Genomic DNA, 14,963 nt, shown 5'->3' with positions numbered 1-14,963 from the left:
TGACCAAATATGTGGACAGAAGGAAACTAATTGCTTTAAGTGGTTCCACCTAGCAGTATGGTTCTTCTAACCTTGTCCTACATTGCGATTAGCTTTTAATGTTTCATAATTAGTGATGGCACTGAAGAAGAAGTCAGAAGGCTAAGGGTTGGTTGGGTCTGCCCTTGAGAGCTGCCCTAATGAATCAATGGATGGCAATAATTGTACAAGTCATTACTGAATCAAATGATCTGCAGAATAATGTATTGATTTTTGCTCTTTCTTACTACATAATTTTTCTGTATCACAGTATGCACCATCAGGGGAATAGACTGAAGGGCAAGCAAAATCTGTTTTGAATTTTGGAATGGTCTCATTAGCTTTTAAAATAGAGAAATCAACTTTTTATTTTTTAGAAAGCTTTACATTAAGTTGCAAAGCAACTAATAATATGTAGCTTTATCAATCATTAGGCTATTCTCAGTGTGTCCCATTTTTCCACGTGTCCCTTTCAAAGTTCTTGCATTACCTCAGAGAAGTTATTTTGTGTAACATGATGTTCAAACCAACCATTTAAAAGTGATGAACCCAACAGTCTGAACCGCAGAACATGAGCTTTACCTCTGAACATTGTGGGCTTGTGGGGCTGTTTCATCATTAAATATGTACCATTTGTAACAGTATCCCACAGGCAATAATAGGATGGGGATTTGAACTATGAACATGTCTTTCAATATTTATCAAGCGGCAGATATGAAATATAATTTCATTACACTTTAAATAGCTAAAAATGTGGAAAGTTATTCTTATGTTGTCATTTTTTTAACAAAGTAAAGCCATTAAAAAAAAAAAAAGCTGGACAATTTCAATGATATAATAATTGTTATTATTTAGTTGTTATACTGACATTTACTTCTCACAATTCAAAATTATTCACAATTATTATTATGCTTTATTTGAAGGATTCACATTAAGGCAATTATACAGTTAAGTAAACCATTAAATTAAACATGACATTGTGAAGTAAAAAGACAGTATTTTCTTGTAAAACATACTCTAGTAAATTCAAACTTCAATTTTTTTTTACATTATTTATTTATAGATGAATAGACAGATAGATAGATATTGTTGATTCAGTTTCAAAATATTTGCTAAAGTTGGATTTGCAAGAGCAATTCTTTCTTAGTTGACTATACTATTGATTACCCCATATTCTTTTTTTTTATGTCGAGCAGGACACATCAAAAAACTGCTAATTACCAATAATCTGTTTGTTAAAAATTCACAAAAGAGTTCAGTTTGGGTAAGGAGAAGTTCAGGTTTTAAATACATTATCACAGCTCTTTTTGTCCTTTGAGGTCATTTTGTGTTATGACCTTCTTGATTCTGTATTATGTAAAAAATATAGCTTTGATAAAAATGATAAATGATAAATTTATGAAATGATTTTCATATTTCATGTCTACAATGTTCATATTTCATATTTCATGTCTAAAATTCCACCTCATTTCAGTTGCTTGTTTAAATGTAGAACAAATGTGCTAAAATGCCTAAAATATAGGACAACAGAGGAGAACTTATTTTTAAGATAGAATAAATATTATTAAAGCAAGTGTCCTCAGGATTCTGAATCCAAAAGGTGACCACAAGACACCCCGACAATGTCATATGAATGAACATAATAAAATGTCCCATATCATTCAATACCACAGTCAGTGCAATTAGCCTGACGGGCGGATGTGAGGAATCCATTCCGTGTTTTCCAACTCACTTATTGGGCTAACTGAGATATTCAATTAAGGATTCCTCTTCCCATTCTGAAGCGGCTCTCCAGGGCAGATCTTCCGAGCGACCCGCCCTATGTTAGAAATAGCAAAATCCAATAATAACAACACTCCACAAAAAAGAAAAAAACAAAAGAAAAAAAAGTGTCAACTTTGATCACGCATGCTCCCTTGTCAGGCACCTTATACACAACATTTGTTCTAACTTAGAAAGTCGCGGGAAAGCCAGGAAGTAACGTTACAGGTAAGACTGTTTTTGGATGAGCTACAGATCTCACTAGTCAGTTGTAACTATTTGTTTATGAATCCAGTGAGTTTAATTCGACCAGGTGTTGAATTCGATAGAACGGATCACTTGCGTTTGATCCGATGCTTTCGTTTATAATATAAAGTCATGTTTTGAATAGAACGCGTCACTTGGTGCAGAAGTGAGAAGTGAAACTCTGCGCTCCTACAATCACCTACATGCGTGACAGACGCGGACCGGTTCAGAGAGCTCGTGCGCTGCTTTCTGTGTGTCTAAAAGCAGATCACAACTTTTTGATTGCTGTAGCCCGATAACCCGGGACTTGTCCGTCCTTATCTCTCCGCTCGTCATACAGTTATTAATGCTTCAAAACACTGAGCTGTGTATCTCTCATGTCTTTGACACACAATGTAGCCTATATGGATACAGTACAAGCCGGAGCGCTTTTTTTCTTTGAAATCATTCTTTCGAAGTAATGTAAATATAAGTGTAAAACGAAACAGTTTGACATTGGAGGTTTTCTAAAAAGCTTTAAATCTACCCTCAACGTGATCGGGCTCCTAACAGGTGTTAGCAACGAGAGTGCAAAGTGAAAGCAGTAGTGAAGTATGTAAGTTACGAAGTGTGTGTGAGAGATATGATACTGTATGAATACATATATAACATAATAGAATAACTGAATTTTTAGACTAATGATGACTTATAAAGGAATTTATTGTTTTGTGTGGTTCCTTCTTTTTTGTGATATGTTTGTGTTACGTAAATGTATATAATAAAGTAATAAATAATGCCAGTACTTTATGACAGGGTTTATAGTCCATTTTTTAAGTTTATATCACTGTATAAACTGTTGCTATAGTTATCTGCACTCGCAAAGGCAATTTTGAACTTTGCTGAACTTTTTTTGTTTTTGTTAATTAAACTGTAGAACAATCAGTTGAAATATTTATTATTGATATTTGGAATAATAGCACATTTTACACCCCGCAATGTGTGTGTGTGTTTTTTTTTTTTGGTTGGTTTTCCAAGGGGTTTAAATCGTAATTGATAGTTTCCTGTCACGTGACCTGGCGGGCAAAACATCCATAGAACTGCAGCACAAGACTAAACATTTTCTATCTGTTCCAATCCAGAAGTATTTAGATTACCTCTCAAAAGATTAAAACAAAGATATGTGAACAAAATTCAAGTTTTGGCCATTAGCAATCCATATAACGCAGCTGTCGCAATATTTCAATCACTAAAGGTTTAAAAAAACATTTAATTTAAATAACACTTAAAGTGTCTTAAAACAGTTAAACAGTGATATTAAAATATGAAATTAGATCATACCTTATTGATGATGCGTGCATATGCAGGCAAGCAAATGAGCCCAGAATACGAACGCAATGCACTAAAGGTTAAGTGTCTTCTTTATAATGGTTTTCTATGGGAAAACATTTAATATTAAAGGGGTCATATCATGCTATTTCTATTTTTCCTTTCTCTTTGGAGTGTTACAAGCTCTTGGTGCACAAAGAAGACCGGTAAAGTTGCAAAGACTAGAGTCTCAAATCCAAAGAGATATTCTTTATCAAAGTTAAGTGCCATGCCCTCCTAAAACAGCTCATTTCAAACACGCCCCCACATGTCTACATCACTATGTGGATATATTTTCGTAATGCCACCCAAATGTTCATGCAAAAAAAGAAGGCGTGGTTTCAGTAACCACCGTTAGTGTTGAAGCAGCCATGTCAGGGACATGCTGTGTTTTTCTAGGCGAAAGCAGAAGCACTTTATTTGGTCTTCTGAAATAGATGCATTTAGGAATCTTTAAGATTACTTATAACAGAACAGCAACGCATTTTATGGACAACCATTTCTTGAACCCAGGAAGAGGAGGTCATTCTGACTTGGCAACGACAATCTTGCGCTTCTGAATCAGCTACCGGAAGTATGTTTTGTTATTAGTTTAAATGTCTGTTCAAATGCAGAGTTTTGCGCGTTGTGTGTGTGTGTGTGTGCGTAAGAGAGAGAGAGACCGATCATACAGTGGAGACAGCTGTCTTATCTGACTCTGTTCCCCTTTCAGCCTTGAACTAATGGTAAAATGAAGGAAATTATTAAAACGGTCTTTACATTTATTTTGAAAGATGAAGCTCTTGGTTATGGAAAGGGGCGTTACATTTCTGACCAGTGCTTGTGTTGTTTGGCCAGTCACAATGCACTGGGTCAGTTGGGAAATTAAAGCAGACTGCTCTTGTCAGAAGGAGGGATTTGTAGACACCGACTCGTTTGATAGGCGAGGCATAGAGGACCTACAATAATGTACAGTATTTGAAAAATAATGTGTTTTTGAACATTAAAGCATATCAGCATATTCTGTTACCCCAAATACACAAAATAATGATCTTAAAAAAGGATCATATGACCCCTTTAAACTTTGCACATTGTGTTTATATTCTGGATTCATCTGCTTGTCTGTACAAAGTATGCATCATCAATAAGGTGTATACTGAATTTGGCCTTTAAATATCACTGTCTGACTACATTACTACTAAATGCAGTCATCTTAAAAATAACTGGCAGTCAGTGGAGGAAAGCCTTGTTTTGATCCTCCATGTGGGTGCTCCCGTAAGGATGTGACATCACCTGAAAACTATCAATTGGTTGCAGTCATAGATATTTAGGCTATATCTAGATTTCCTTTTAGCGGCTGTTTCTATGGGCTACTATAGGCAAGCTGTCTATCATCTTGCAATGTCAAAGCCTTTCTCTCAAGTGCATCTGCACTGCAACTGTAGCAATACACTTGTATGTGAATATATCTATAGACTACCGTCAGTAGACTTCAGAAGATGCTTTTGCTAAATTAACACAATACAAAGATGAAGCTGTCTGCTAACAAAGCATTTAAAAGGTGCTTTAGTTTAAAACGCAAACCAAAACATTCTTAACCTGTGAAAGCTGCCCACTTTGTGTGTGTACTTGGATGGGTTAAATGCATTTTGAATGACAACATAACCATACATAATTTATACTCTATATGGTTGAGAACATAGTGTATAAGTATATTATGTATAAGTGGATAGTGTATAGTGCGTCATTTGGACAAAGCTATTGATTTTTATTATGATGGACTACATATAATCCCTGCAAAGTTGGCAGACGAGTCGTTGTGGATCTGTCAAATATAAAATATTAAATCTAGAAACTTTTGTAGGTCATTAGAGGACAGCAGCTTGGCAGTCAGTTGTTTTCTGTTTTCACTGTCCATTCAGTTTTTTCTCAGACATAGGACTTTACATGTTACACATTTTGCTTAAATTATGCTACAATAACAATACCAGTATGTCTACAAAAACAATACTACATAATTAGTATCAACTCAGATTTATACAGTTTCATAAAGATGTTGTGTGTGATCCAGTTATTGTTCCTTAACATTCAAGAAAACACTACAACTTTATAATTATACAATATTTATAAATTAAATCATAGCATTTTCCCTTTTCCTTTTGTATTTACTGACTGTAATAATAAGTATTTACTACAGTCTGCACTGTCTCACTTTTTAGTGGCATTAGTTAATAAGATATTTTTCCTTTTATTATGTTTGTTTGTGCTCTGTTTGCTGTGTCGTGTCTAAGGCAATAGTGTGTAAAAAGATCACTGCCACTTTAAACCCCAGAGTTGGCATATTCTCGCCGGATCTTTCTGCTTTGCTAATTATTGTGTTGTTTTCTGGGCAAATATGTCATATCCATGGCGACCAGGCAGGTTTATTGTCTTTCTCATGCAATGGTTCACATAAGTAATTAATTACTCTCTTTTCTTTCTCCCTCCATGTCTCTAGTAAGCCAATCAGTTGAGGGGAAACATCTCATGTTTAAAATGCCTGTGATATCAGAGAGAAGGTAAATAGAAACCTTGATGTTTAGAATGTTTTTGTGCTTTGAGCTTTTCGTGTGTGATGTGTGCCCACTGTCTGAGGGTTTATCTGTTATGCGTGTTTGCGTATCATACATGAGGGTTTTGAGCATTCTGAAAAATGATACATATTTAATAAGTAATTAATGTGCGAGGTAGCCTTTTTGTGTGTGCCTGGGTCTCATTCAAATGACAAGGCTTTGTGTCTGATTATTAGACTAATGAATGTATACACTGTGTTATAAAAAGCTTAAACTCAAATTATTAAAGCTTCTTGAAAAGCACTGAACATATTTGAAATCTTCACAGGTTGCGTGTTGGTTATTAATGGGGGAATTGTCAGGGACAAGAGCAGTTTTACAGGTGTTGATCAGTCTCTGGGTCCATCTGCCTCGAATATTCTCTTTTTGTTTGTAATTTGTAACGTTTGATAAATTGTGTTTGATTTGCTCTAAAGAGTTTAGGCTGTGAATGTTGAATGTAACACATTGTGCATGTAAATAGCAGAAGAGAGCATTTTTGCATAGTTTTTGCTATGTCTTTAAAGGAATAGTTCACCCAATATTTATTTTTGCGTTACTGCAGAGTCCTCTGCAGTGAATGGGTGCCATCAGAATAGGAGCTTAAACAGCTGATAAAAACATCATAATAATCCACACGACTCCAGTTCACTGGACTACTTTTTTCAGTCCTGAACGCAATATAATGTATGGAGGATTCATATTTTAGTTTGAATTTAGAAAATGTCTTGATGGATTTGTTTCTTAAAAACAAGCAGACATTAACTGATGGATGTGATGTTTAACAGCTGTTTGGACTCTCATTCTGATGGCACCCATTCACTGCAGAGGATCCACTGGTGAGCAAGTGATGTAATGCAAAATTTCTTCCATATCTGTTCTGTTTACTTGGTTCAGTCAAAAACAAAGATTTATTTGAGGTTTTGCTGATTTACTGCTAGTGTCTAGGAGCTGGTGCTACCTGCTTTTCTTTGTCTCTCTGACCTTGGCTTTAAACCTTTAACCCTTGTGTAAAAATATGCATTCATGATTCTGTGCTATGCTTGACCGCTCTCGAGATGTGATGCAATTGCTTTTTTACACCACCACTTTGTAAATTGCTCGCTGTAATGATTTGGTATCTGTATTCGCACTATTGTGATCCTTGTAAAAATAAATTCTGTTCTCAACACGCAGGCATGCATAGGCCACATGTTTAGTCATTATTATTTTTGTTTTAGTGCATTGGAAATGTCCTCTTTGAATGCTTGATCAACCAGTAGGGAAATCTAAAATAATTGAGGTTCAAGGTGAATTGCATCCAGAGCATTTCTCCTTGCCAGAAAGAGCATGCATACTGTATACTAGAGCAAAAATAAACAAATCACACTGACAACAGTAATATGGGCTTGATTTTGAAGGCATGGAATAAGTATCGATTGAAGCCCTCACTTCATAGATGAAAATGGCCTTTTTGGTAATTTGTCCTGGGTCCTTTCAATTCAGGAGGAGGCGAGTGAGAGAATCGGCGGGGCGGGGGGGGGGTAAGAGAGAGAGAGAGAGAGCGCTAACAACAAGACAGAGCTCATTATCATTCTTAATAAGTCTTAAGGAAAGAAGGAGCAGTGAGTGTAAATGCAAGGTAATCCTAACACTGGCCAAGGTTACTGGGGACAAAGGCACATGCACACCCCTCCCTGCTGGTTGCACTGGGACACAGAAAGAGTCGTACCTCCAGCAGCACTTATAGAGCCCTGCTAGAAGTGCATGAACGATGCTTCCTAAAAATGTTTTGTCTGGCAACTTGGGCTTTAGCTATAAATCTTTAAATTAACTGGTTATAAAAATATTAATAAAACATTTTATTATATCAAATATAATTATATTTTGAAAATATTGTTTAATTACACTGGATCAAACTGACTACATTAGGTTAAGTAAACTTAAGAGGTAGATCATGTATGTACTTCTTGCACTGTATGTGCAACAGACTTTAATTTATTTATTTTAATTACAATTTCATTGAATTGAGGTTGATAATATTGCAATCAGGGTCAGAAATATATGGGGGCAAAATTAAAGTGACAGAAATGCCACAGAAAATCTCTGTGACAATCATCATTCGATTTTTTTAAAGGCATATATTCTAGTTATTATTGTAGATAATTATTCTTATATAATTGATGAAATTAAGGCATTAAAGAATGACACTCACAGTGTTTTTGTTTGGTTAGAAAAAAATTCTTCATGAAAGTAAAAAAACCTCAAAATCTAATTTTATTTTTAAAAGATGTATATATTCTAGCTAGTTATGAATTTAAATTAAGACATTTTTTTTATTAAAGTATGGCACAGTGTTTTTATTTGGCTTTAGAAAATAGCTTCATGAATGAAAAAAAAAATCTAGTTCAGGGGAAAATTATAGCAACTACATAAAAAAGGTAATTTCTTACAAATGCAATTTGCAACAAATTGACAAATATGTATATATTATTTGAATCATGTTGAATTAATTTTTGTTTTTGCATGAGAGCAGTTTTTTTACACACATTTGTTAATACTGTAACCTATAGTATTAAACCAGTATTTATGTTTGCTGTGTGTACTTGTTTGCTGTCAGGTATTTATTACAGTACTGAGAGGATTAAATGATTGCATGGACAAAGCTGTGTTTAGCTTACTGGTGAGTTTAGTGCATCATCTGCCTGTCTTCTTTTGAATGCTCCTGGTTTGGACGTCTCCCTGATCTGTTTGTAGACCCTTAAAATATTATACTCATCATGCAGTGCATGAATGTTATAATGAATATCAATGTAAAGCAGTTCTTGATTGACTGAAAAGCTCAGAGTGAATATGCATCAGCTAAATGAACAAACTCAACTCAGTCAGATCTGTTGAGCAGAGCTGTTGGCCTTTGTCTGTTTCTCAGTCACGTTTTCTCAGCTTCCCTCTGTCACCTAAAGATGATTTACCCCAAACAGATGTTCCGACTCGTACCGTTTGTTCTATTTTCTGCCCTTTGAAAGGTTATGAATGAAACGCAAAGCCTCCGTAGCGGTACCCTCGGCCCATAATTGTCTGTGTTTGTGCCACTGTTATTTTCTGGCTGAGAGATGGAAAATGCCGAGAAAGTGGAGCGCTGAAACTCTGGGATTGCTGGTTGTGTGATACAGCATCGGTCCAGTCCTGGAGGAGCTTCTTTCCTGCTCCACTGCTCCCTGTAGTCTCAACCCCTCCCTGGGCTTGGTTGGGGTTTGTATGGCGACCTGCTCTCATCGCCCCATGGGGCAGCCTGGGAGACAGAGAGCCACTGCCATGGTGATCGGAGCACAGAACCTCAAAGCAGTCCATTGTGACTGGTGCTCGTCGAGGTGAGAGGAACAAAATCTCACATCATCAGGTTTTTTCTTTTTGTTGTTTTTGCCTTTAATGCCCGTAGGGGTTTGTTTAGCCTTTGATTCATCTGTGCTGCCGGCTGCTAAATGAGTTGTTTGTGATATCTGTTAATTGCCTCTTTTAAGTCATCTGTTTGGGTGCACTGTAGAAGGCAACGGGAGGAAGTAAAAACAAATGCAAACTTGAGTTTGCGTTCATCAGTTTAGAAGGATGAGAGAAGCATATTATCATGAGATGGTTATCACCCCCTTTCCAATAATTTGTTTTGACAAAACTTTATTTTATGTGAATTCTTTTCTTTTTTTTTTCAATAAAAATGTCCTCAGGTGTTCAGGACGTATTAGTCAAGTACGAATCTTAGATCATAAGTGAATTCCCAGCGCTCACAAACCAAACTTAGAGTGAGATTCTAGCAAAACTACAGGTTGATTAATTTTACTTGAACTCCCCACTTTAATCTTCTTCTGAATGGGAGTTGAAAAAAAGTCTTATTTTAGCACTGAGCATATGAGATTGGTCGTTCTCCACTAGGGGCAGTAAGAACAAATTAAATCCTGCTGTAGACTGATGCTGGGAGCCCCTCGCAGAACAGCAAAGTCTTTCAATTACTGAAGAGAAAAAAAGCTCACTTATTTCGGGAAACCTGAGGTACCGCTGAGATTCACCTCAAGCTGAACTGATCTAAGACTTATGCAAAGTACCACATAAATCTCTTCTTATTTAAAGGGATAGTCCACCCTAAATGAAACTTCTGTCATCATTTACTCATTATTTGCGTGTCATTAAGGGTGAGTAAATGATGACGGAATTAAAATGCTTTGGGTGAACATCCTTTGATAATGATTTTTTGCAGAAGTGTGTCATTCTGTACTGGTGGCCATGGCTCACTTTGATAAAGAAACATTTTGTAGTACCTATGTAAGGATAAAAAAATAAATAAAAATGTTTATATATATATATTACATTTATTTAATTTAGAGAGAAGAATAAAGTTTAAATGCAAACATTTAGCAAAAATGTAAAAAAAAAAAAAAAAAAAAGTATGCACATCTAACAGGCAATAAAAAAGAAGCAGCTTAATTAAGTTGAAAAATAACAAGGGAGAAAAAGTTTGCACACCATAAAGAAAACAAAAACAAACAAAAAAAAAAATGGTGAAAGCATGCTATAAATATTTTTTTCTCATTTTGGAGCTAAATGCACACATTAAATATATATATGTAATATATAATATATAATATTAATAGTATATAATTTATCACAATTAATTTTTTATTGTTTGATAAAGTGCTGGATATTGTAAAAGATTTGTTTTTCTTTTTCCTTTAGTTTTTTCCAAAATGATAGTAGAGTGAGAAATAATGATATGTCATATGATTAGTCATAATAATACAAATAAGAATATTTTAATCATTGTTATTATTACTACTACTACTGCTAATTGTCATCATTTTTCATTTACTCAAGCTTCAAATTCTTTAAATGCGCGCGCACACACACACACGCGTATGCATATATATGACGTTTTCCTTATTTACTTTTATCATTATTGCTTTATATATATATATATATATATATATATATATATATATATATATATATATATATATATATATATATATATATATATATATAAATGAAAATTAAAAGAACTCTGAGGGATACATGCTCCAAGCGCTTCTGTGTTGTTGTTAAAGATGTTTCTTCAGCTTCCTCTGTGGTGTTGTTTATCATGTGCTGTTGGGCTATTTAGTTTATGTTAATTGATGCTCGTGCAGTAGCACACATACGGTGCGGTGTGACAGGCGGGGCGGGAAGGCCGTGGCCGAGGGACAGGTCAGAAGAAGGGGCTGCAATCAGCCCGTCTGAGCAGTAGGAAGGTGCTGGTTTCTCCTACTTTAACCTCGAGAAGGATCTGGGTTGCATTCTGTGACAGGTTCAGTGTTGAGCCTGGCCTCTGGGGTGGGAAGGGACCGCTGCTTTCCTAAGGTGCAGAGGGACTCAAACACAAAGCACAAAGTCTACCGCCTCTCTGACCTGTGCTGCACTGAACCAAAGACTTTGTTCTTCTCTGTTCTTCATTAATCATGTGCACGCAAATACATTTTCTCTTGTTGGTTACATAGAGAATACATAGATTAGAAATGGGTTTTGTTAACATTGAACTAAACAGTGAACTCTACAATCTATTGAATCTCCTGCAGTTAACATGCTAAAAGTTCTTTACTTTGATGTAATAAAACTAACTGAACTAAAACGAAATAAAAACTCAATTGACTTTATAAGAAATAACAAAAACACAACAAAAGTTGTGATGAATATGATATTTGAAATAAAAATTGAGAGGTAAAAATCAGTGGTGTGAAAAAAATAGTCTTACATTTTCAATGTCATTGAAGAAATGTGTGATTCATTTATGCAATGAGCGTAAATAAAACAAAGCATCAAATTAAAATAAATAATAAGAAAAAACAAGAATTAAATGTTAATTTAAATATATTGATTGAAGTATATGAAATATATATATATTTTAAAATAGATATTAAAAAATAATATACATTAAATAAAAAAATCTATATTCAATTACCCGTAATAATTAAACGGTGTTATTCTAAATTCAATGACAATGATTTTAAAGCTGCTTCTTTCTCAAAAGAGAAAGTGGATTGTCAGCACTGACGTCTCAGTTTTTACTCTCACCTTCAGCGCTTGGATCCTTAGCCTCTTATCTTACGGAACAACCTTATTGACCGATTATTTGTCTGCTTCCTTTTCGTCCTTGACCGAGAGCTCAGCGGTTGCCATCTCAATCAGCTTGTGTGGTAATTCCACTTCAGAATTCCACTTGTCTGCCTGAGTAAATACATTTTTAAGCATTTATTAGTATTTGGCATCGCCAGAAGGAATTCCTTCCTTCTCCTATAGCCACTCCAGTAATTAGCGAATTGATTAGGAGAACGTCAGCACACCTCCTCGGTTCTTAATCTCCTCATTCTAAGACAGTATTGCGGTGCCATGGGATGGTGTAAATATTTTAAGGGGAAACCCTCAGCGAGTCTTATTAATTGCTGTGGGGCTCTGCAGTTGTCTCCCGTTGAAGATCTTAGCCAGTTTTCTAAACTGTGATTAAAGAAAAGTTTTGTATTATTTAAACATGCTGTGTCCTGTGGGTTTGCAGTGCCACAGAGATCCTCCCTGAGCTTTTGTGTGTGTGTGTTTTCCCCCTACTTTCTCTCCTCCGCTCCCTTCAGATCGATTAGTTTCGATTCACAGGAGCAAAGGAGCTTTGAACATAGTGGTCATTCTGGGATGCATTTTGCAAAATGTGACAAAGACCTCTCTTTTATGTACGAATCCTAATTAAATTTTTACCCTATCCCTACGCTGCAGACTTGCTAGCAATTTGGCTGCTAATCACATTGAATTTTAAATGGGACTGTTTAAAGATGGCTTTAGATGCTTTCAGGATGGCACACTAGTGCAAATTAAGTCAGAATTGCATGCTGTTTGGAGAGAGGACCAATAAAGCAAAATCCACATCACAATTGTCTTATGCACTTACGTCAACAGACGTCTTACAATATTTGCTTTTCTCTTTTAATTAGATGAAAGGAACACAGGTAAACAATCAGCTGTTTTTCTTTGTAAATGGAGACAGGAAAACCGCTTTTCTTTTAATTATTCTGCCTGTTGAGTTATTCCGTCTTGTCCTTATTACGATTTATGTAATTGGGGGAAAATGCGCAATCTAACAAACACTTAGGCTGCTTGATTAGTAAAAGGATTTGGCACCCTAGAAACGATTCATCACTTCTAATTTGATAGTAAAGCCTTTGTGAAATGGCAAACTCTTCTAGAAAAGCTTGTCAACAAATGTGTTTGTGCAAAAAGAAAAAGAAAAATAAAAAATCAACGAAGAAGCTGTCCTCACACATTAGTATACATCATTAAGTTCCTTGTAACCAATCATATTGCCCATTCACTCAGCATTCCAGAACATATTAGTGACATCTCGTTAGCAGAAAACAGATAACTGAGGGAAAATTTACCAAGCGAGCTTCAATTGTTGTTGTTGTTGTTGTTGTTTTTTTCAAGTGGAATGACTGGAAAGAGCAATTCTCTCAAAATGGGTTTTTTGTGCCGGTCCTTCAGTCTATTACATCTTGTTCAAGAGAACCCTTTTTTTTCATAAAATGTTTGTCATTTGTCTTTCCTTATTTAACTCATTTCTTTTTCACATCAACATTTTGTAAGTAGTTACAACTGAATGAAAGCAAAGAGCAAACAATGAAGCCTTTTATTTAGTACAATGAAGGCATTTTTCCTTGTATAATGCATTTTATGTCTGGAATAAGATGGAGAAGTAGATTTGTTTGATCGATTGTTTCTCAGTCATATAACTCTTGCATTGGTAATGCAGTTTATGTAAAATGTGGTGACTTTTAATTTCATTAGCATTACAAGAGTGGTGTTATAAGCATAAAAATGTTGTAGTTTGCAATAACTTCCACAATACATGATTGTTTTCAGAGGAAACCATTATTATTATTTTTTTATTGCTTAGACATTGCTCTGTCAGAGCTCAGGAGTCTTAATGGAATTTTGTTTAAGTATCAGTGTCAAATGTTCCTTAGGAAAAAAATTAAAATATATATATAAATGAGACAATAAGAGAACTGAGCTGTAAAATTAATGTGAATAGCATTGTTCTGATAACCATGAAGAGCTTGTGAGAAATGTTTTAGTAATACAGAATATTCTGATTTTTAAAAAGCAAATCCAAGAACAATTTGAGACTTTGTATGGGGGGTGGGGGGTGGGGGGTGATTATTTCATTTACTCTATATTCCATCTCACTATCACTAGGAAAAGAAAGATCATTATCACGTTTGTGTTAAAAACACACAAAAAATGTGATCTGTATGATATATTTTAGAAAATCAGAAACTGCTAGTATCTTTTAAGGCTCCTTTTGCTCCCCGTTTCTTCTTATCACTGCTGGAAGAAACAATTGAAATGTTAAACAGATTGTGGAAACAAGCACATTTAAGTGTAGTAAACTGCAATAGTGGTCCACCGATATATCGGCAAGGCACATCCGATATTTGAAAAATGCCAAATATCGGATGTGTTCGAGGTGGGACTTTTATTTTGACGGCGCTGAGAAAGGCAGCACCTGAGTGCGCACAGTGATCACTCTCTCTCGTTTACTGTCGTTGTTAACAGTTCTCTCTTATACAAATAGAAGTCTGTCTTATAATCAGAAAGAATGGTTAAACAAAGGAATTCATGTATACAAAAAGTATTATAATGATTGCTTTTATATTATTAGTAATAGAAAGGCAAACATTATAAAACTTTCTCGTTTGCCATCAGCATTAAGAAAATACACATTTATATAATTTAAACAAATCTTTGAATGACTAATGAAGATTTCATTTCACAAACCTTGCAAACTTAGTGGAATCCAACTGTGAGATCTTGTGAAGTGTGTATGTGTATCCAGCATGATCATGTGTTCTCTATGTGACAGTCTGTCCGTGAAGATTGAATGCTTTAAACTTTTTTATACGTGATTTCAAATTATGCTGTGCTTTGTGCATTTGCCCACAGTCATATTCATGTCAGTTTCACTGTGTGCTTTATGTA

At 35.1% G+C, this 14,963-nt stretch overlaps 1 long non-coding RNA gene across 1 annotated transcript; it reads left to right on the top strand.

Annotated features, from left to right (window-relative positions):
• Positions 1-1,794: 1,794 nt before the first annotated feature.
• LOC113065531 (uncharacterized) lies at positions 1,795-6,892 on the top strand. Its single transcript, XR_003279051.1, has 3 exons — positions 1,795-2,007; positions 5,846-5,906; positions 6,728-6,892. It is a non-coding gene; the product is annotated as an uncharacterized LOC113065531 (long non-coding RNA).
• The last annotated feature ends 8,071 nt before the right edge of the window (positions 6,893-14,963 follow it).

Source organism: Carassius auratus, chromosome 48 (assembly GCF_003368295.1).
Source record: "Carassius auratus strain Wakin chromosome 48, ASM336829v1, whole genome shotgun sequence".
In the NCBI taxonomy this organism is placed as follows: Eukaryota; Metazoa; Chordata; class Actinopteri; order Cypriniformes; family Cyprinidae; genus Carassius; species Carassius auratus.
The sequence above is the reverse complement of the archived record's forward strand: the minus strand, read 5'-3'. Positions and strand labels throughout refer to the sequence as shown.